This window comes from Lepisosteus oculatus, chromosome 8, assembly GCF_040954835.1.
Source record: "Lepisosteus oculatus isolate fLepOcu1 chromosome 8, fLepOcu1.hap2, whole genome shotgun sequence".
Lineage (NCBI taxonomy): Eukaryota > Metazoa > Chordata > Actinopteri > Semionotiformes > Lepisosteidae > Lepisosteus > Lepisosteus oculatus.
Window position 1 is genome coordinate 35665139 of NC_090703.1, and position 21230 is coordinate 35686368.

General features: G+C 39.4%; 1 pseudogene; it reads left to right on the forward strand.

Moving 5' to 3' along the window:
• Window positions 1-12247: 12247 nt before the first annotated feature.
• Window positions 12248-21230, forward strand: part of LOC138241071 (uncharacterized) — a 55130-nt pseudogene continuing 46147 nt past the window's right edge.

Here is a 21230-nt window from a genome sequence, read left to right on the forward strand (position 1 = left end):
ATTCCTATTGGTCTTTACCAATCATGGCCTCCTAATAATCCCCAGCTATGAATTGGTTTCATCACTCCGTTCTGCTCCCCACTGATAGCTGATGTGTGGTGAGTGTCCTGTGTGCACTATGGCTGTTTTCCAAGTGGGTGTTGCACATTGGTGGTGGAGACCTGTAAAGCTCTCTGAGTGGAGTGTCCAGAAAGGTGCTATTTAAGTGTAAGGAATTGTTATTATTATTATACTGTACTAGTAGGTTAATTGGCTTCTGAGGAAATTGGCCCTGGTATGAATGTTTGTGTGTCTGTGTCAGTGTGTGCCCTGAGATGGACTTGCATCCTGTCCAGAGTATTGCTTGTCAGGCAAGGCTCTGGCTCCCCTGTGACCCTGAATTGAATGAAGTGGTTAAAAAAGGATGGGTGGATAAATTGCATGTTTGAAAGACTACAGAAAGTTTAATAAAAACAGCCTTTGTCACCCCCTCTACAGCCAGAGGGCGCTCCTACTCTGTCCTGTCCCTAATTTCCTGCTTTGCTGTCCTTCCGGTCTCTCTCTTTCCCTGGGCTATATATTTCTGAGTCTTTCATTCACCTTTGCTTACGTAGCATTGACGTTTGGATGTCCTGAAACATCCCCCCACGTCCGCTACCCGAGGGCATAGGTTTCTATATGGCTATTCCTGAACAGCTGAGCCCGGGCTAACCCCCGTCTCCCCGCTACACATAGGGTCTTTTCCGCTCTCCTGCCATTCTATGGTTCATCCTTTCCAACATCCATGATAGCCTTCATTACTGAAGTCGTTCACATACATTTGATATGAAGATTTCTATAGTTTCTACAGTGTCCAGGTCACACGTGCTACTAAGACTGGAGGCACACTCAGTCTTTAACATTTACAGATGAATTATTGTTTCATTTTCATGTTTCATTTTCATTTTCATTTTCAAGTAATCACCTATCAATACTTCTATTTCACAGTGGTAACAAGTACCACAGTTTGTCAGCCAAGCTATTGAATTATGTACCTTGAAAGGCTTGTCTTCTCGGGAAAAAAATATAACTGAATCAAAGAAGGCTGCAAAATCTATGCTAAATCTGAATCTGAAATCTGAAAGCTAAATATTGCTGTCAAATGGAATGTCCAACAGAATAAAATTATCTAAATTCAGCATATTTCTAAGTGAAATATCAAGTTCTACCAAGTTAATTATTAATTTATTTGAGTGATGCTTTAACATAAAGTAGCTTACATTATTGCCCTTTTTAAAGAGCTGGACATTTTACTTAGTCACAGCAAGTGAAATAACCTTGGTCAAAGGCACACCCAAGCAGTGTCCCACCCAAGCTTTGATCCCATAACCATTCATATACAAGTCCAGTGTACTAGAAATACTGCCCCATACAACTGCCTTAGTAGTTATAGTTGTAGTACAGTATTTTGTTTCAGAAATGTTTAATTGAAAATCAAACTCTGAATCAGAAAAACAAACTGTAAAAAAAAATCCTTCATGAAAATTAAATTATTTCTGCATACCTCGAGTTCTCTAATGCTTAGAAAACTCACTAGAGCAGTCTCATTTTTAGATAATAGGAATTACTACCTGGTAATTGAAGGCTCCTTTTTATTCCCATTTCAATACCTGGAAACTCTAAAATATAAAACTGAATTACTAGAGATCTCCCTTCCTTTCTGCCTTTTATCTGTTGCTTTCCATTCACGTGGAATGTCTCCCACCAAGTGTTTTGTCAGTGAAATTGAACAATATCCTTTCTTGCCTTTAGTGGATACCTAGTTTTACCTATTAGTAAGTCAACACAGTTAGGTACTAACTGTGGTTTTCTCAAACTGTCAGATGAGGGGAAAGAGGACAAGGCAATAAGAGATCTTACTTTGACACATCCTGCTGAGAGATATCTTCACCAGACTGCTAGTCAAAAAAAAAATTATGTAGTGGTGAACACAAATCTCCAATTGAACAGTGGCATAAAAGCCAACTTGGGTTTCTAAGGCAAAACTGTCAAAGATTTTGCAACAATGTTAAAATGGCCTCCATGGATTTCCTGTCTAGGTGATTTATTCAACATCTTTACAATGTGGGGTAAAGATAGATAATATAGTGACAGTTTGTTTAAAGTTACATTTTATTTATGCTTGCAACAGGTACAGGGTTTATTTACTTCAGTCTGTGCCTTCGTGATTAAAAATAAATACACCCTCTTTTACCATTCATTGTCTTTATTAACTAGCTTGAACACAGTTTTTCTTGCTTTCCCAAACCTTGTGTGTTTATTCTTCTTATCACCTGCCACCTCCCTCATCTCCCAAACTACTTCTCTCAGATAGCTGTCTACTGCTGTATTCCTAAATCTGAAGTATGGGTGATTTTAATGAATTATGTATGAAAAAGGCAGGGACCCTCTCAACATAAGAGTTTCCAAACACAAAGCACCTCATAATACTACTGCTAGTAATATAACAGATTTCATCCAGAAATATCCCAAATATCCTTTATAAGACCGAAGTCCCACTGCACAGCAGGTCAGATGTTCATTTTTAAATGTTTTTTGTCCTTAAGCACAGCAATACATATCTTAACAAGAATGTAGTTCACCCACTCTGGAGCAGCTCAATAAAGAGTCTTTGAATGAATTTCTAACTTGAGTTTTGTAAAGCATAGGAGACTATACCCTTTTATAGATTAACCTCAATCTTTTACCAGGCTAGAAGTGACAGATCCAGGACTGGGCATATTAAATGACAAGATATTGCATGAAATATTAGATCTAAAACCTAACCTGGATTTTTGTTTTGTTTGAGTAAACCAACCTGTAAATCCTTCTTTTATTTTAAAATATTTTTTTATCCTTATTTGCATTCCTTCTTCTGTAAGTATATCTGTAGTTTAATCCATTAATTCTTCCGTTGTCATTAAATAAAATTAATACTGTAATTATTGATTGAGATTAATTATCTCCTAAACACAAGTTAACTGTAAGTTGCATTCTTAAAAAGAGTAAACATTGCTTATTTTAAGGGATTCCTTAAATCCCTTAAAATCTCTTTTAAGATTTAAAAAAGTCTCTTTCAACTAAAACTGCCCAATGTCTACCGCTGAGCATGTCATGGTAGAGTAGTAGTAGAGTAGTTTATTGCCATATGTACATGTACATTGGAATTCTTAATTATTTTGATCTCTCGGGACATACACAGTACAGCAGATGACAGTACAACAGAGAACACCACACAATGTAGACAACAGAAACAATAAAACATTTTCTGTGGAAAAATAAATAAATATGTATTTGTAACTGAAGCCAGTCCAGGCTCCCACAAAGCGTAGTTCAGGACCCTATGCAGACTGTATAATCCTGAAGTAAGTGGAGAAGGACAACAGGGGGAGGAGACGAAGAGGACTGGGATGGGTTTGACAGACAGGGGGCCGTGACTACAGTGAGCTTGGGGGGCGTGGCAATGGCAAACAAGTTCAAGGAAGACCAAAGTCCAAAACTGGGGGATCCATTCAAGACGAAACAGATACAGTTAAAAATCCAGAACGGGATCCGGAACAGGGACAGGGAATAAAACCAGGATGACAAGGCCAGGCACTCTGAGCCCCAGACTCAGATGGTCAGGATGCCATGATGAAGTCTATGCTGTCGGGTCTCTCCTGGACTCGCTGGTAGGCGGGCTTCCAGGCATCCATCTTCCTATGCTGAGCCAGGAATAGCGGGAGCACCAACCTTAAATAAAGAAGGACAAACAGAAGGCAGTGTATGTAATCAACTAAACAATCCTTTTTAACTTAAAAAAATGAAAATAAATTAAAAAAAATCAGTAACAGAGCCACACCGGTATTATATGCGAATAGAACTGTTTAGTTTGCAAAAAAAAAGAGAAAATTGTCATGTTGTGGAAGTTTGTGTGTTTTCTTTTATTTGTATGAGAGAGAGGTTAAAGAGAAAAAGTTCTCTTTTTTCCCTTAAGAGGAGGGATTACGATCGTGACAGTAGTAGTGAGACAAAAATAAAATGGTAGACTAGGTAAACAATGCATAGTGCAGATGTGTATTCAGGCACTGCAGTTAGCTGTTGAGGATGTGCACTGCAGTGGGATAGAAGCTGTTCTTGAGTCTAGTGATCTGTGCTTTGATAGTGCAGTAGCATTTGCCAGAGCTCTGGGGGGAGAACAGTTTGTGGCCGGGATGGCTGGGATCCTGAATGATGGATTGGGCTTAACTGTGACAGCGGATGGCGTGTATCTCACCAATTGACGGAAATTCACATCCTATAATCCTCTGTGCCATTGCCACAGCCCTTTGTAGTGCATCTTTGTGAAGCATGGTAGTATTGCTGTACCACACAGTGATGCCATTAGGGAGGACACTTTTTATGGTGAGCTCTATATTTCTACCAACTATGTCTGAACACATAATAATAATTGCTTACACTTATATGGCACTTTTCTGCACACTCCACTCAAAGCACTATAAAGGTAATGGGGACTTCCCTCCACCACCACCAATGTGCAGCATCCACCTGGATAATTTGACGGCAGCCATAGTGCGCCAGAACGCTCACCACACATCAGCTATCAGTGGGGAGGAGAGCAGAGTAATGAAGCCACTTCATAGATGGGGATTATTAGGAGGCCAGGATTGGTAAGGGCCAGTGGGAAAGTTGGCCAGGACACCAGGGTTTCACCCCTACTCTTTTTGAGAAATGTCCTGGGACATTTAATGACCACAGAGAGTCAGAACATCAGTTTTACATCTCATCAGAAGGATGGCACCCTTTTTTACAATACAGTGTCCCCATCACAATACTGGGGCATTAGGACTCACATGGACTGCAGGGTGAGAGCCCCCTGTGGCCCCACCAACACCCCTTCTATCAGGAACCTTAGGTTTTCCCAGGAGGTCTCCCATCCAGGTTCTGACAAAGCTCACTCCTGCTTAGCTTCAGTGGGTTGCCAGTTGTGAGTTGCAGGGTGATATACATGTAGCTGCTGGCTGAGAATGTCACTTGGCTTCCATAGCTCCTGTCTCCAAGAGGCACTGCAAACAGTGAGCACAACCTTCTTCCACTCGTAAATATCTTTCTCACAAATGACATCACCTTCAGTTTTCCCAGCAGAGGCAGCCTTGGCAGCCTCCTCCACCACCAGTATGTTTGTGGACCGCAATGAGGGCAACGCAGCCTGCTGCAGCACCCAAGCCAGTGCTCAGTCACCAGAAGGGCTTCTGTACTGCCACTCCCAGCATAGGGAAGATTTGTCTTGTCTTTAGAATAGTGCTTTTCACTTAGAACAGTGCTCTGTTTAATGTTGAGTACAAATGTTCCTTTATTCAATTTTGAAATTAAGACAAGAGCGGAATCATTTTGAGTTTTAGAGTTCTAGAACTTATCATAGTCTTATTTTTTTATAGCAGCCATTTTAACATTGTACTGCAGTTTAATTAAACAATGTACTGTATAAGCATTACACCACCATATGTTACATAGAAAATAAAGGAAACACTATACACTACATTAAAGTTTAATGTTAGTCATTTTCTATTTTAGAAAATATAGTATTATGACCTGATGTTTATATATCTAACCCCCTGTTAAACAACAACATTCTTATGATGTATCCCAGAAATATTAATTAAGACAGGTTCAGGAGCCAAGTCACCAAGAGCACTTCCATTATAAGGCAAAAAACTAGCCTGGTTGCTTTGAAATGATTTGTTAAGCACACATACAAGCTATTACCAGTGTCCTAGCTCCACCTTTGTAGCCCAATGTACAGTATACTTACAAACTCCCAAACTCTGTTATAACTGTATGTTGGCTAGACAAGCCATGGTTTTTTACCTCTGAAAGCAACAGTTTACTAATTGCTCAAGAAAACATTCCTCTCTTTTTTCTCCTTTTTTTTTTTGTGAAGTAGAAATGCAAAAGTCCTTCTACCAAAAAAATGAAGGGCTATGATTACAACGGCCTTTTATACCATGAGAAGCAAGGAAATCACAAACAGCTGAGGAAGCCAGATTATCAGTGGTTCCTTCGTCTTAACTGGCAATGCATTGAAACAGGACAGGGGCAACTACAGATTTTAGAACACGGGGTTATAGTGGTTAAAAGCTTCTGAAAAACTATTGGGTCAAAATAAATCCTCTCTATAACCATGCCCCCGATTGTGCCACACCATATACATAGTAAGTATATAGTAAAAGGTATGTACAAGTTCAGTGTAAGGGATTCCAAAAGTCGGACGATACGAATATAAATCGTGATTTCTTTTCATATATCTACGTACGTAGTGGTTTCTAAATGAAATCACTGTTACTAGTACTCATTTTGGAATTACACATTTTCTGATAACATTTTGGAGGATCGACTTTTTGCAAATCTCCCACTTTATCCCACTTGTCTTGGTCAATGCATGTCTGACTTAATTTAATAGTGTCCCTTAGGGCAAAATCACAGCTGACTTCTTTCACAAAAGGAAAGGGAGACAATCAGTAAAATGTACAAAAAAAAAGAAATAGCTAAAGTAATTTAAAAGCTACTTTTAAATTCTCTTAATCAAAAATACAGAATAATTGTTTTTAATTTTGTAGATGCAAAGGCTTCTTAGGTTCAGTGCTTTAACAGCAAATCTGGCGTTCATGAAAAAATAAATAGGAATGCTGAGATGATGAATGAAAACTCTTGGGATGGAAAGCTTTCAAGGTTGCAGCTGTGCTTCTTTTGAAAATTAAAATCCATGTTCCTTAATGTAGAACTTCCAAAAAAACAATACGTGCAGTGTTTGTTGCCCCCACATGTACTGTATACACCTCAATCCCCACCCATGACTTCAGGAAAATTCAAAGCCGAAGAGATTAACCAAGTCAATTAACCAATTTCATACCGGGAATTACTGTATGAATAGGGCAGCATGGTAGCACAGTAGTTAGTATGGTGGCATTGCAGTGCTGGGATCCCTGGGTTCAATTCCTGGGGTGTTGCCTGCATGGAGATTGCACGTTGTCCCTGTTTTTGCATGGGTTTCCTTTCACAGTCCCAAGCCATTCTGGTAGGTGAATTTACAGTATGTCTGTGTATGCCCTGCAATGGACCGTCCAGGATATATCCCGCCTTGTGCCCCTTGCTTGCTCTGGCTTCCCCCACAACCCTGCATTGGATAAAGCAGTTTAGAAAATGGTCAGATGGATGAATAATGAATGAATCTCCTCAGACTCAAATGCAATCCATGATGAAAAATAAAATTCTGAAAATAAAATTAGGCCGAGTCATTTTTCAGGTATGGTGAACGAACATACTATTTGTATGAGAGCTACATTCTTCACCGTCGATATTTAATTCCTAATTAAGTTTTATGTTGAATTGAAGATATTACTATTACTTAATATGGAGAAACATGCTGGTTAACCAAGTGTTTTGTTTTAACAAGGTAATATTACAATTTTACCTTTATTTTCACTACTGACTATACAGTATATTTGCCATGTTTCATGTTTGAGAACTGTTTACCCTAATGTAGGATTTTATGCCACATTCATTTTCTGTAGGATAAATAACATACAGGGCAAAACAAAAATCAAGCTTTCTTGCCAGGAATACAAATGCCTTTCTGTTATCTGGAAACAAATGATAAACATATATATGATAAACTTGCCTGTGATGTATGAAAAATTTGAGTTATCACATATATTAGATACTGTAAAATACATATGAGATGGGTTGCACAATAGCCTTTGTATTTCTTAGCTTTCAACCATAAAACAAGCAGAAGGCTACCAGCAGATGCTGCTGTTGTTTCATCTGAGACTGCATTTTTCTATGTGGAAGTTCTTTACTGGTAGAATGGATGAGGATCTCTTCACATGAAATACTTCACATCACTTCAACACCAAGGCACAGTAACAAATGGTACTGCAAAGTTTCTGACCCCGTTAAATATGATGAATTCAAAATCCAAACAAAAGACTCACTGAATATAACAGAAAGAAAAATCTGGCTCTTGCCAAGCTCCATTTTAAAAACCTGGACACAAATGTACAGTACATTACCAATTCACTATTAAAAAAAAAGGACTTTCTGTTTTTGTTGCTACCAGGAGTAACAGGCCACCTTCCACCAAATCCTAACTACCTAGTGAGAGTTTTTTTTTATAAACGTGTTCGTCCAGCCATTATTGTTTCCTTCAATAGTGATTCCCTAGTACGCATTCCAAACATCCAGTTTAATTATAATCCAAGATTAAAAATGGTACATATTACATATTTGAGGATTTTAGGCACCAGATCTGACAGCTGGGTAATTACTTGTTAACAAATTTACAAAGAAGTATTAATTGACTGTCATATTACCAGGCCCTAGTGGCTATCCCTTTGTCATGCACACACAGCCAGGGCAATCTATCACATTTCCATTTCCATATCATGTTCTGCTTTTCAATTTATTACTATAATGTCTTCATAATAATGATAAGCAACTATAAATGTATGGTATTGTCTATCTTCATGTGCTAAATTTGTTTTTACACCTTGTTTTTTTCCGAACTTAATTCAGTCTTAATTCAGAATGTCTTTAAATACTTAATAAAAACAGTATTGGAGGTATCTCCAAACTCACTCCTGGAGTGCCAATGTCCAGCAGATCTTATCTAGATCTAGATAACCATAAAATAATACATTTACAAAGATGTAACAGTTTGATCTAAACAATTGTAGGTGATTTGTTTAGGTAATCTAGGTTTCATTTCAAACAGATAGTCAACTATCAATTTGTTTAATTAAGTATATTACTTGCTAGGTAGGGCAATAACTTGTATTTCCAGTGTTTAGAAAGAAGTGAATTAGTGAATGGGACATACTAGAATAGAAACAAGTTTGTTTCAGGAAACAAGGTTGAAGACCCCAACTATATTGGATTGATATGTCTCAGTAAAAACCTGAGATGATTATTAAAAAGGAAAACAAAGTGACTGAAACCTGGAAAAGCACAGTCATACTTTTCAAAAAGTTTGAACATTCTCCAAAATCCATTTCTTCAAAATTTGATATCGGACAGATGCAATCAAATGATTGTGATAAAATGCATATGCTTTTGTATTGTGACATGGTTGTATGAACAAAATCATACTTGGAAGAAATGGAAAGAACTGTTACGACTACACACTAAATCTGTCCACGTTAATTGCACTCATTACCTAATTTTCCAATCACGTCCCTTTCCTCCACTATTAAAACTTCTAGTTCCCACACTCACTTGCTCAGTATTTGAATTACTTGCTTGTCAGTTTGATGCTTGCTTGGTTAATCTCTCACTGTGCATTTTACTTTGAATGATTATCCTGGATTTAGACCTCTCCCTTTGACCTTTGGATTCTGCCCTTTTGGATTATGCTCCGTGGACTTGTTTGCTTTCCTGGATTTTAACATACACTGAATAGGGTCCAGCTTGTTTTTCGACATACAGTCATTACATAATACCAAGCCTGCACAATGTACCCTGCAGACAACCAAACAAATTTTTCAATTTTCCAACAACATGCACAGGCGTTAGCCCCAGCTCCAAGCCTCCATGTAACAACTTCTGGGGCACGTTTCTTAATTCTCCTTGTCCCCTCCATCCCCGGCAATTCTCCCTCCACCAACCGCCACTGCACCGGTCCCTGCTGCTGCAGCTGCACGCCCAACGATCACTGCTTCAGAGAAGTTCGATGGGAAGCCCTAATCTATCAATTCCGTTTAGGCCTCTTGGAGGACATCAGAGACCACCTGTTACTGATGTCCACTTTCTCCCGGTCACTGCATATTCAGGCGAGAAGGGCAGAGCGCCACCAACACCATAGATTGCCACAAACACTTCCCTCCTCCTCAGCCCCCAGGGAACCCGCAGTCACACATCGACACCATACCCCAGAGGAAATGGACAAACGCAGGTGTGAGGGCCGCTGTCTATATTGCGGCTCTATTGAACCCCTCCGACCCGCCTGCCCCCTCTGATTGGTTACTCCTCCTCAACACACAACCTCCACTAAGGTCAGTAGCATTGTCATCCCACAGCCAACCTAGGGTTCCTGTATCCAGGCAACCCTATCCTGGGATCACGCTCGGTTTCACCTCTTAACTTTCCTTGAAAGTTAAAGAAGAAATCCTGGCATGGAGTCCCCGCTGCCACATTGACTGTTGCCGTCCCCCGGTAAGAATCTCTGCCACTTTCATCTCCTCTGCACCATCCTCTGTTATCTCACCTCCATTTACAGATCTCAAACAAGCATTTTGTAAACAGGAAGCCCTTTCTCTTCCTCCACATCACCCTTAAGATTGCACAATAGATCTGTTACCCGGAATTGTTCCATCCAAGGGGCGGATCTACCTACTCTCCTGCACGGAATTGGAAGTCATGGAGAACTACATCCAGGAGTCACTGAAATCTGGTGTATGTCACCCACCTGCACCGGATTATTTTTTGTCGAAAAGAAAGACAGCTCTCTCCATCCTTGTATAGATTACAGAGGACTAAATAGTATTACCATTCCCAATTGATACCCCCTACCCCTTATACAGTACCTGCAGCTCTCGAGTCAGTCTGAGGCGCTATGCTCTTCACTAAACTAGACCTACGGGGTGACTACAACCTTATCCATATTAAGGAGGGGTGACTAGTGGAAAACATCCTTCATGACCACTCACAGGCATAACGAGTACCAGGTCATGCCGTTCGGTCTCGCTAATGCACCTTCAGTATTTCAGGCCTTCAAAATCATATCTTCAGAGACATACTCCATACATTTGTCCTCTAGATGACATTCTCATTTTTTCCAATAATATTCAAGATCACACTTGTCATGTTCGTGAAGTCCTATCCCACCTGATAAAGAATAGATTATATGCAAAATTCAAAAAGTGTGTCTCCCATGCCCCAAAAATTCACTTCTTGGGCAACTTCCTTTCCCTCCAAGGAGTTGAGATGAATGCAACTAAAGTGGTGGTCATAACTAAAGGGACTGGCTCACACTGAGGAATCTGAAACAGATCCAGCGATTCCTTGGTTTTGCCAAATTCTACCTCTGCTTTATACGTAATTTCAGCTCTGTGGTTGCACCCATCACCGCCCTCACCCGCAAGAGCCTCAACGTCGGGAAATGGAACCCTGAAGCCCACCAAGCCTTCCTAAGGCTGAAGGACCTTTTACCTCAGCCCCACTCCTCCGGCACCCCTACTCCACAAGTCCCTTTGTGGTGCAGGTGGACTCGTCTGCACACGCAGTTGGAGCCATACTACGCAATGCCATGGCGATAAGAAGATCCTGCGTGTTCTCCTGGAGGCTGACCCTGGCGGAGGTAAATTATGATGTGGGGAACCGCAAACTCCTGGCAATCAAACTGGTGCTAGAAGAATGGAGACACTGGCTGGAGGGGGCACAGCACCCATTCACCATCATCACTGATCACAAGAATCTCAGCCCTGCTAGGCCAGGTGGTCTCTGTTCTTTTTCAGGTTTAGGTTTTCCATCACCTACATGCCGGGCTCCAAGAACCTTAAAGCTGACGTGCTCTCCAGGCTTTACGATCCACTAGATCAAGACGCACCTGACCAGATCATCCCTCCGGAGAAGATCGTCGCTACTATCCGACTGTCCATCCTAGATCAGGGCAGAAGGGCTCTTCATGGTACCCAGCTCCCCCGTGTTGTAACAGAAAGAATAAGGTTCTGGATCCCAAGATGAAGTAAAACGGATGAGTTTATTGCATGCAAGGAACAATAAAGCCGAAGTCTTGTTTCCCGCAAGAAACACAAAATCGAAGTATTGTTCTATGTGCCGGTACAAACTTTTAGGTTATATAGCATTTTCTTTTCCGTTTCTGACATCACTTGGTCTGATGGTAAAGAGGGGGGTAATGGTATTTGGCCAGTTAAGAGATTCTGGCCAAATGGTCAGTTAAAGATTACACCCAGGTGGGTTCCTAGATTGCATCTGGAATCCTTATCAGTTAACCCCCTTTCCTGCCATAAACTCCAGCTTGTGATTTAGAAGTCGAAACCTCATACAGAAAGGATTTAATTTAAACCCCCGTCTTCACATCTTTCTTCACTTGCAATGTCCTCCAGACAGGCTCTTCATTGCCAACCTGGTGCACTTTGTGGTGCTCCAGTGATGTTATGACTCACGCTCTGCTGGACACCCCAGCACACCCTGAACCTGACCTCAAGGGACCTTTGGTAGCCCAACATGAGAACTGACTTTGAGGAGTATATGCATGCATGTGTGCACCACCTTCACGAGAACCAAGTCACCTCAGTCCAAGAAATCTGTCCTTCTGCACCCACTCATTACCGACCTGCCCTGGAGCCAAGGTAAGACCACTATTATGGTCCTCACGGACCAGTTTAAGAAAGCTGCCCATTTCATCCCATTTCCTGCCCTGCCCACCGCCCTTGGAATGGCTGACCTCTTCATCCCCCACGTGTTCCGCATCCATGGGATACCGAAGGACGTAGTTTTTTTCGTCTCTAGGTTCTGGAAGGCCTTCTGTAAGGCCGCTGGTACTTCCGTCTCTCTAACTTGCAGCTACCACCCTGAGGCCAATGGTCAGGACCAATTAAACCCTCATGACCTGTAAGGGAGTACATCTCTTGCTTCTGCAAGATTTGGCGAGCCACCCAATGGATCCTGCTGGGGACAATGTTGTGCCAGATCGCCTCAGCTAAACGCTGCAGCCGACCCTCGCAGTGACTCCACAGAGGGAAATTTGTGCAGCTCTCCCGTTAAATCAACCGTCCAGGAAGCTAGATTCACATTTCACAGGCCCTTTTCCTATTCTGGCACAAGTCATTCCTGTATCCTACTGCCTGGCACTTCCTCCTTCACTCAAGATCCACCCTACCTTCCACTTCTCCTTCCTTAAACCCTTCTACAGGTCCCCCCTATTAAAACCCCAGCCCCGTACCCCGCCAGGGAATGAGAGTAAAGAAACAAAAAGCTTTTGTGTTATATCGCCTTTTGTCTGCATGAAATCATTTTGTAGATATATTGTTTTGAAGAAATGCAATTTTGAGCATAAAGAAAGTGTTTGGAACTATTCTTTTTTTTCCCCCTTTTTGATACACATTAATTTAATTTAATTTGGCCGTGACCTTTATCGTTTCAATTGCCTTGGATTGTTGGTAGAAAGTTACTTGCTTCTGTCTTGGACTGCAGTTAATTTTTCACAATTAGTCTTTACATATGACCTTCACTTCCTTTCACTTCACTTACTGTAGCTACTGTATGCTTTTGTCTTGGTATGTGGCAGTAAAATTGTATTGTATTGGCACAAAGCAGTCAGGGTTCATCTTGATTAGGATACCTTATACATTCATAAGAAAACACATAATATCATAGTGGTGATGCTGCTGCTTGTGAAGCAGACAAGTGGCATCACATATGGTTAAAATTTCTGGAAACCACTATCTGCGCTTTAAAATGAATTGGTTAAGAGAAAACATTAATTTTTCAACTAAGCTTAAATCAATGTGCAGCAGATAAAAATGTGTTATTCATCATCAGAAATGTTTTTTTCCTTAATTAAAATTTGTCAGCTATGCACTCTGCAGTTTCACTGTGGCAAAAGATTGCTGTACCGCTACACATTAGAGAATTATAACTCCTTTCATAACCTGTTATTCTCTTAATTTTTTTAACTGTGAGGCAGCTGTTTGAATACTGCAATGTGTTATATCCATTGTCATGAAAAAAACACATTTGCATAGTACCTTAGGTTCTTACAGTAAACTAGGTTTAAATGAATAAATTCCAATAAGATCCTAAGTAATGTATTGATTTTAACATTAGCAATCAGTGGTATTTAAACAGAGATGCAGAGAGGCAGCTATTTTAGACAATAGAGGTAGAGTGGTACAGCTCTTAGCAGGAGACTTTAAATGTTTTTTTTTATGAGTTATGGGACCAAACTCCCTTGCTAATGCTGTGGGATCCTTTAGATGTGGGTTGATGGGGTTCTCAGGATTTGTTAAGCTAATAGCCATTAAAGGTTGAATGGACTTCTCTCATTTGTTCATGTGTAAACCAGGTAGCTATACTACAATTGTCAGTAAATTCCCATTCAAACAAAACTAACAAAACAGCTTAACCAAAACTTCAAAAAAGCCATGAACTAATATCTCAATCAACCTTCCAATATCACCTAAGAAGTATTTTGGCTCATGAGGAAACTCCCACGTTGTGTTTCCCTCAACATGTCCACATTATGCTGTCAGAATCTGTCTCAGGCTGCTGTTTTGGGGTTCTGAATGTTAAATGGACATGTCTGGGATGTGCAGAAGAGTTACAAACGAAAGAGACATGTATAAGGTGTCTGTAAAACCCCAGGGACAAGCTCTGACACACTTCTGTTCCTCCGGGTCTGAAAATCATTCAAGGATATCCGATATTCATCAGTCAAGCAAGTGGAACAGCTAGTGAAGAAAATGCATTCAGCCATGCATGTAGTGCACTCACACAACTCTAGAGGATGGTGGAGAAGACTGGATGAGCTCCAAGCTCAAAGACACTATCTCTTACAGAAGGAGAACACTAATCATTAAGATTTTCTGATGGTGAAACCACTCAACCTTGTTTTAATCTGTATTACTGAAGCACTAGTGAGATCTGACAGCTGGGTAATGATCCGTTAACAAATTAGTGATGAGTGCAGTGGTTAAGGTTTGATTTGTGCTGTACAGACAGCATGTATTTCTATTATAAAGAAGGATAAATTGAGAAATTTAAAACTAAGAGCAATAATTAATGAACACTGCTGTGCAATGTTTTAAAGATTGCATTGGTCTTCACATTTTATTCAGTATTTTGCCTTCTTTTTGCAAAAAAAAACAATTCTGTTGTGATATTTTACTGAAATGTAATTTTACTAATGCATTTAGATATACAGATAGCTGATACTGATATAGCTGTTATTTGTAGTATATAAAGTAGCCTTTTAGCTTTATAGAGGTGTATAATGGAAAAAAGTGATGTTAGAGGTACTGTAAGGAACACCTGACAATTAGATGTAACTGGAAATCATGATGGATTAGCTTCTACAACACTTTATATACAGTACTTTATAATGCTCACATACTGTATACTTTTAATTTTTGTGATTAAGTTATTGAACAGTTAGGTCAATAAGAATGATCACTTTCTAAATTAAAAATTTGTTTCTTGTGGTTTGTTTAATTAGCAGAAAAAAATAGTGGAGGCTATGACTGAACTATTGACACTCATATCCTAAATATAACTGCTATTTGAGCTCTGCACAGCTGTGTATGTCTACAGTATATTTAAAGATTGCTTTAAATAACCAATGAAGTAGATCAATGGATGAACAAAATCAGTTTGTTACTCAATTATTAATTGACCTCTAGAATTCAGCAATAACGGAGAAGTCCCTGCAGTTGAATTTTGCAAGTTCATCTCAAAAATGAAAACAAAATCTCAAATAGCTTCTCTTTTGAAGTGCTGTCTTTGAAGCTAATATGAGGCCTTTATGCACTACTGATTGTTTTTCTAGTTTTACTACTTTCATTAGATTAACATAGTTTTTAAAATAACAATCATAATAATGGAGTTATCTAAAACTTATGATCACATGATTTTTCAGGAATATTATGACTCTTTCATTACTATAGTGCCATTTGATTTGATTTTTTTTTCTTTGGAAAAACCTTGTGTTATTTGAAAATGTTTTTGTATTGCAGATCACTGTTAAACTGTAAATGTTAATGCTTAATTAAAATGAGTGGTTTTCAATAAACCTTATAACAACATTTAGTAAAATTGGCTTTTCACGGTGCAAACTATACCATACTATACTTTTTCCCTGACAATTAGCTGAGTCTTAGTAATCCAATATTCAGGACAATTTTGAGTTTTGGATTCAACACTTAATTCTGTAATGTAAAAGTATTCATTTAATAAATCTAAAATGACAAATTGAGGTCAAAATGGCTTGATGTCCTAAACGTGCATTCTGCTTTTAGGGAAAAATAGCATTGCGTGTCACAGGATCATTAAAATAAATGCCAACTATGGTAAAATGGGATGTTTTACAGGAAAAGACCCAAGTCAACATTAGTAATGTCATCTTGAGCCTATAACCAGCATGAGGCAATTCCTACTGGGCAGAAAAAATATTACGTATTCATTAATTGATTCATTGTTTTCTGCAATTTCATCTTTGGTCAAATTCAGCTTTAAAGTTTTTTTTTCACACCAAGAAAATATTGATTGATGGCAAAAACAGATACCTATGACTATACTTTTGTATACACTTAGTCAACATTTTCCAGGTTTTTTGTAATTCAGGATGGAAATAATACATGTAAGATCATAACAGGAAATTGAAAGACATCTAAAGACACTCAGCATTGTGAAATGTTATAACAAGATCAAAACTACAGTGCTTTGTAAAAGAATTAATACAAAAACTTACCTAGTTCTCTATATGCAGTGCCTATAGAAAGTCTGCACTCCCCTTGGATGTTTTCACATTTTATGGTGTTACAGCATGGAACCATAATGTATTTAACTGAAATTTTTACCATTTGTAAACACAAAGTACTCTATAATGTCCAGACATTTTCCTAAATTGAAAATAAAAAACAAAAGTATTATTGATATTAATGTTGCACTGGTTACTTCTCCCCTCTCATGTTATTTGGCAAGTAGACACCTTGGAGAAGCTGCTCTGTTCCGGATGGGAGATGGGTACAACCACTGGCTGAACAAGACTTGTCCCTGGTAGCCACAGAGAGCTGCAATCCTGGGGGACTTTCGGTAATGAGTAGATGAACTTTCATGCCAGATTAGAATACTTCTGGACACTAAATTTTACTGAGCTGTTTCCAAGTTCTTCTGTTTGTTTGGGCCTTGTCACGACTCGTACCTTCTCCCTGCGCCCTGGCATTCCCACGCATACTAAATTCCACAAATGTTCATCTAGGAAGTAATTATCCAATCATGTTTCTCTCTCTACAATATTTAAACACTCTTCACTGGCTTACTTACGCTCACTATTGATAAGTCTTCCACAGAAACCCTGACAGGCCTAGTCCATTTGAAGGCATTCAAGTATAACTTCAGCAATATCAAATACACATGCAAGCTACAATGATCATGAGCCAAGTCAGCTACGTTTCATCTTCAGGAGATGTCCGATTTTATGGCAAAGACATGATATCACAGCAACTTATTTAAGTGGCACCCTTACAATAATGTCTCCAAGGATCTACCATGTTTGTTCTATTCTGTGATTTAATATTAAATTGTATACTAATACAATTTCAACTGTCAATGCAATTTATTAAATGAAGGAAAACATTACAAAGATTATAAAATGTTATACTATCAAGAAACTCTAGGAGAAAATAAACAAGTACAATAAACGGTATACACACAAAGAAAGTAGCATATAGTACCTGCTGTCAAAACTGTGAAATTGAGGTCAAGGGGACCTGTGTTTTCATTTGATTCTAAACCATTTAAAAGATTATGCTTACAATAGAAACCCAGTCACTTTTGGTGCCCAGAAAAAGGAAATGCAATTGCATGAGGAGTGACAATGTGAAGCTTCGTTAGTAAATTAACAATGTGAGTAAATTATGATATAAAGTACAGTTTTAAAATTACTGTAAAATGCAAAAGCTTTTTGATTTGTATTCTGTATGAGGAATCAAATTTACCTCAGGATACTATGATTCGTAAAGGGTATGGGTGGTATTTTTTTACTCTAGGGTTGCATTTTAATGTATGATATTAAAGTAACTAATATCATATGTTACTTTAAACAGCCTATAATGCTATATGTGCTCACTCTAGTTCACTCTAGTTATTATATAGTGGACTGTTAAAAGAGACATTATTAGAAGTAGTTTTGAAATATAGTTTAACCAAGATGGGCTACTCAAAAGTTGTATAAGAGAGAAAATTAAAAAGAAAATAAGCAAGCAAGAAAGAAGGAAAAATGTTGAAGTTCAGTTTGTGTTTAAAATTACGAAAAATAAATTTATTTTTTGGTTTTGGAAGGAAGGAAGGTTTGCCAAAAGTTTAATATTTTATGAAAGACTTTTAAAAAATTGGTGCAGTTACCATGTTACAGTTGAAAATGATCAGTCAAGTGAGAATGAAAACAAAATGAAAAAACAACAAGAGGGATAAGATTTTTTTCAGCATGGTGTGGAAATGTTTGTGGTCTAATACACCTAACCTCACCTTTAAGGGTTAAGAACTGAGGGTATTTTACAAAATGAAACCCTGCACTTGGAGCTAGATTGCTTTTGATGTTTTAAACCTTGAATTTTCTTTTTGTTTTAGGAAGTAGAAATGTCACGGACGTCCAAAGGGACTAACCGTGGGGAGCAGGAGAGCGGAAAAAGACCCATATGCGTAGCGGCGAGACGGGAAAAAGGCCCGGGCTCATTAGTGCAAAGAGTTCAGGAATGCCGTATAGAAACCTATGCCCTCAGGGAGCAGACGTGGGGCGCCCTGGTGCTAGGCGGGTCTCAGGACATCAGAACGTCAATGCTGAGCCAGGACAGAATGCAAGACCTGGAAATATATAGCCCAAGGGAAAGAGAGGGACCGGAAGGACAGCAGACCAGAAACTAGGGACAGGACAGAGAAGGAGCGCCCTCTGGCTACAGAGGGTGTGACAAGAAACTTATTCATCCTTACTCAAATATGTATATTTGTTTGGTGGAAATTTAGAATCATCTACTGTACTCTTAGCCAAGAGCCCGGAAGAGGAGATTTAGTCAAATATGGGTCATACAGTAGGTCAAAATAAATTTGTGTGGCAAATTAATTTATACTGTATATTGCATTTCAAGTTATCTTAGAATGCTGTATAAAATAATAAAAAAAGATGTAAGCAAATACAAATGCAATTACATATAGTATCATAGATATGAGGGTTTCACAAATACTGTATAGTGACTCCAATATACAGCATACTTGTAGCCAACTATTCCATGTACTGTAGCAATTTTAAGGGTGGTAGGACCTTTCTCCCTGCAACAGGTTCTTTGTTTAACCCAGAACCACCAGTGCAATCCAGGACAAGCACATAATTACAGTTTGTATTCCATTAACAACTACAGTTATCACACCACAAAGAAAAAACACCAAAAAAAGAAACACCCACAAGGGAAGTTCACTTAGAAATCCCAAATCAAAAGTCCAAGAAGAGAAAAGAAGGTCCACAGCACTACTTTTGAGAATAAACTGGGGTGCTTCTGTCTGACACACTGAAGAAAGGGACAAAACTCTGCATAGTCTCTCAATGGCCAGTATTATTCACTACTGACCCAGCAGTCCCAAACTACAGTACATATCCCATTTTTCTCCCCTCTATCCTGTCTCTCGGCACAACAAATAGAGTAAGGAGAGGAGGGCGATGTCTGAGCCTTCCTGTGCTGCTCTCTGTTGAATTCCCCCTTTGGTATCTGAGTCCTTTCATGTGTCCAGTGGCGCAATCTGTTTCAAAAATCCTTCTTTTTGTGTGTCCTCTCTGCTTAAGGTTATATACAGTACCCCTTCCTGTCCAGAGCTCCAGGTCTGAAATGAGAGGTGGGAGTGTTGTGGTGATCATTGGGTGCAGCAGGAATAAATAATAAGTGGGTAAAGTAATTAAGTAACTGTATACAGTTGAACAGGAGTAATGATGCATTGTCCATTCCTTGGTTCTAGTGCATCCTCCTATGTTCCATTCTGTCCAAAATGCAGCAAAGCCTGTTTCAGCAATCTTTGTTGATTGCCAGCAGTCCTACTGTTTGCACCAAGAAGGTTTGAAAACATTGATTAAAAGAGAAGGGAAGCAGACAGACAAAGAGAAAAAGGTACACACCAAACACTGGCCTTTATATGCATACATAAAAGTCAGTATATCCCCCAACACAGTGTCCTACACATACGTTTTTACTCTGTGACATTAGTTTGAAAGAATCTAAACTTTCATTGCTTCTATTGATGATTGGGAAAATGGTGCTAAAATCAGTTAAACATTTGAATCCAGTTGACTTAAAATGAAATACCGATACAACCAGTACATTTGCATTTTCAGAGTGTCTGAACACTCTGTCTGAAGACTATTTCAATTAATTATCAATACTATTACTATTAATACAGAGCACTGTTGAACTGTGATGGATTATCTTGGGGTGTCTATATGTCAGAACACACCTATTTGCATGCCTTATGGTGACTGTCCCCCCTCAGGATTGCAGTTGGTGGAGACTGCGGGCATAGGCTGTAGTCCGCTAAGCAGTACCCCTACTATTTGGGAACTAGTAGTGAAGAGATAAAGAAAAGAAGGATTTTTTTGCCTTTGAGTTTTTTGGAACATCAAATAGCCCAAACCACTCTGGCTCAGCAACGGAGAAAATGGAGCTAACATGATTGTCCTGTTTCTAGTCAGGAAAGCTCAGAAGGCCTAGAGCAGAAGGACACTGAAAATTATGACATTCTGGAAAAATAAATACTTGTACAAGTGCAAGTGCGACACTGGTAAGAACAACCACCCCAGTCCCAAATATTTGACTTAATACATCTGGCATGAAAGTGGCTACAGCCCAAGGAACTGACCCTGGTCAAAGTAGTGGAATAAGTGGTGCTGAACTGTCACGATTATAGTCCCCCCTCCTTAAGGGTGCTCCAGCCCTTTCACTTTAGACTTAATTCTGTGCACCTGATCCCTTTTCCCAGCCCACCTTAAAAGCCAGGCGCTGACGCTCATCCTGGCTCTGCATCTGGTTTCCGCTCCGTGCGAGTCCGGGACCTGGAAGCGCCTGGTCCCGTTAAGGTTTTAATCTCTGTTTCCATTCCTTGTCCGCCGGTTCCGACCCGGTTCGTATTTTTAATTCCTTGTCTGGATGGATTACCTGGCTATGGATTTATTTTTGTGTTTTTGGATTCCCTCTATGGATTGCTTTTGGATTGTTTGGCTCGGCCACACCTTCCCCGTGCACCAGCGCACTTTGGACACGCCCCCCTGTTTTCAGCCACGTATTCCTGCATGACATTTTCCTAGTGTTTCCCACTTCTTCGGATTGTGTCATCCGCATAGGGTCCGGAAAGAACTGTTCGTTACATGAACCTTTTCCTCAGGAACGTCTATCTGGATATCAGAAGGTTTGTTTGCCAGTGGAATTTGCAAATCATGGACTAGATTGTAAGCTTAGTAGAAAAACACCAGGCCATTGTGCTAC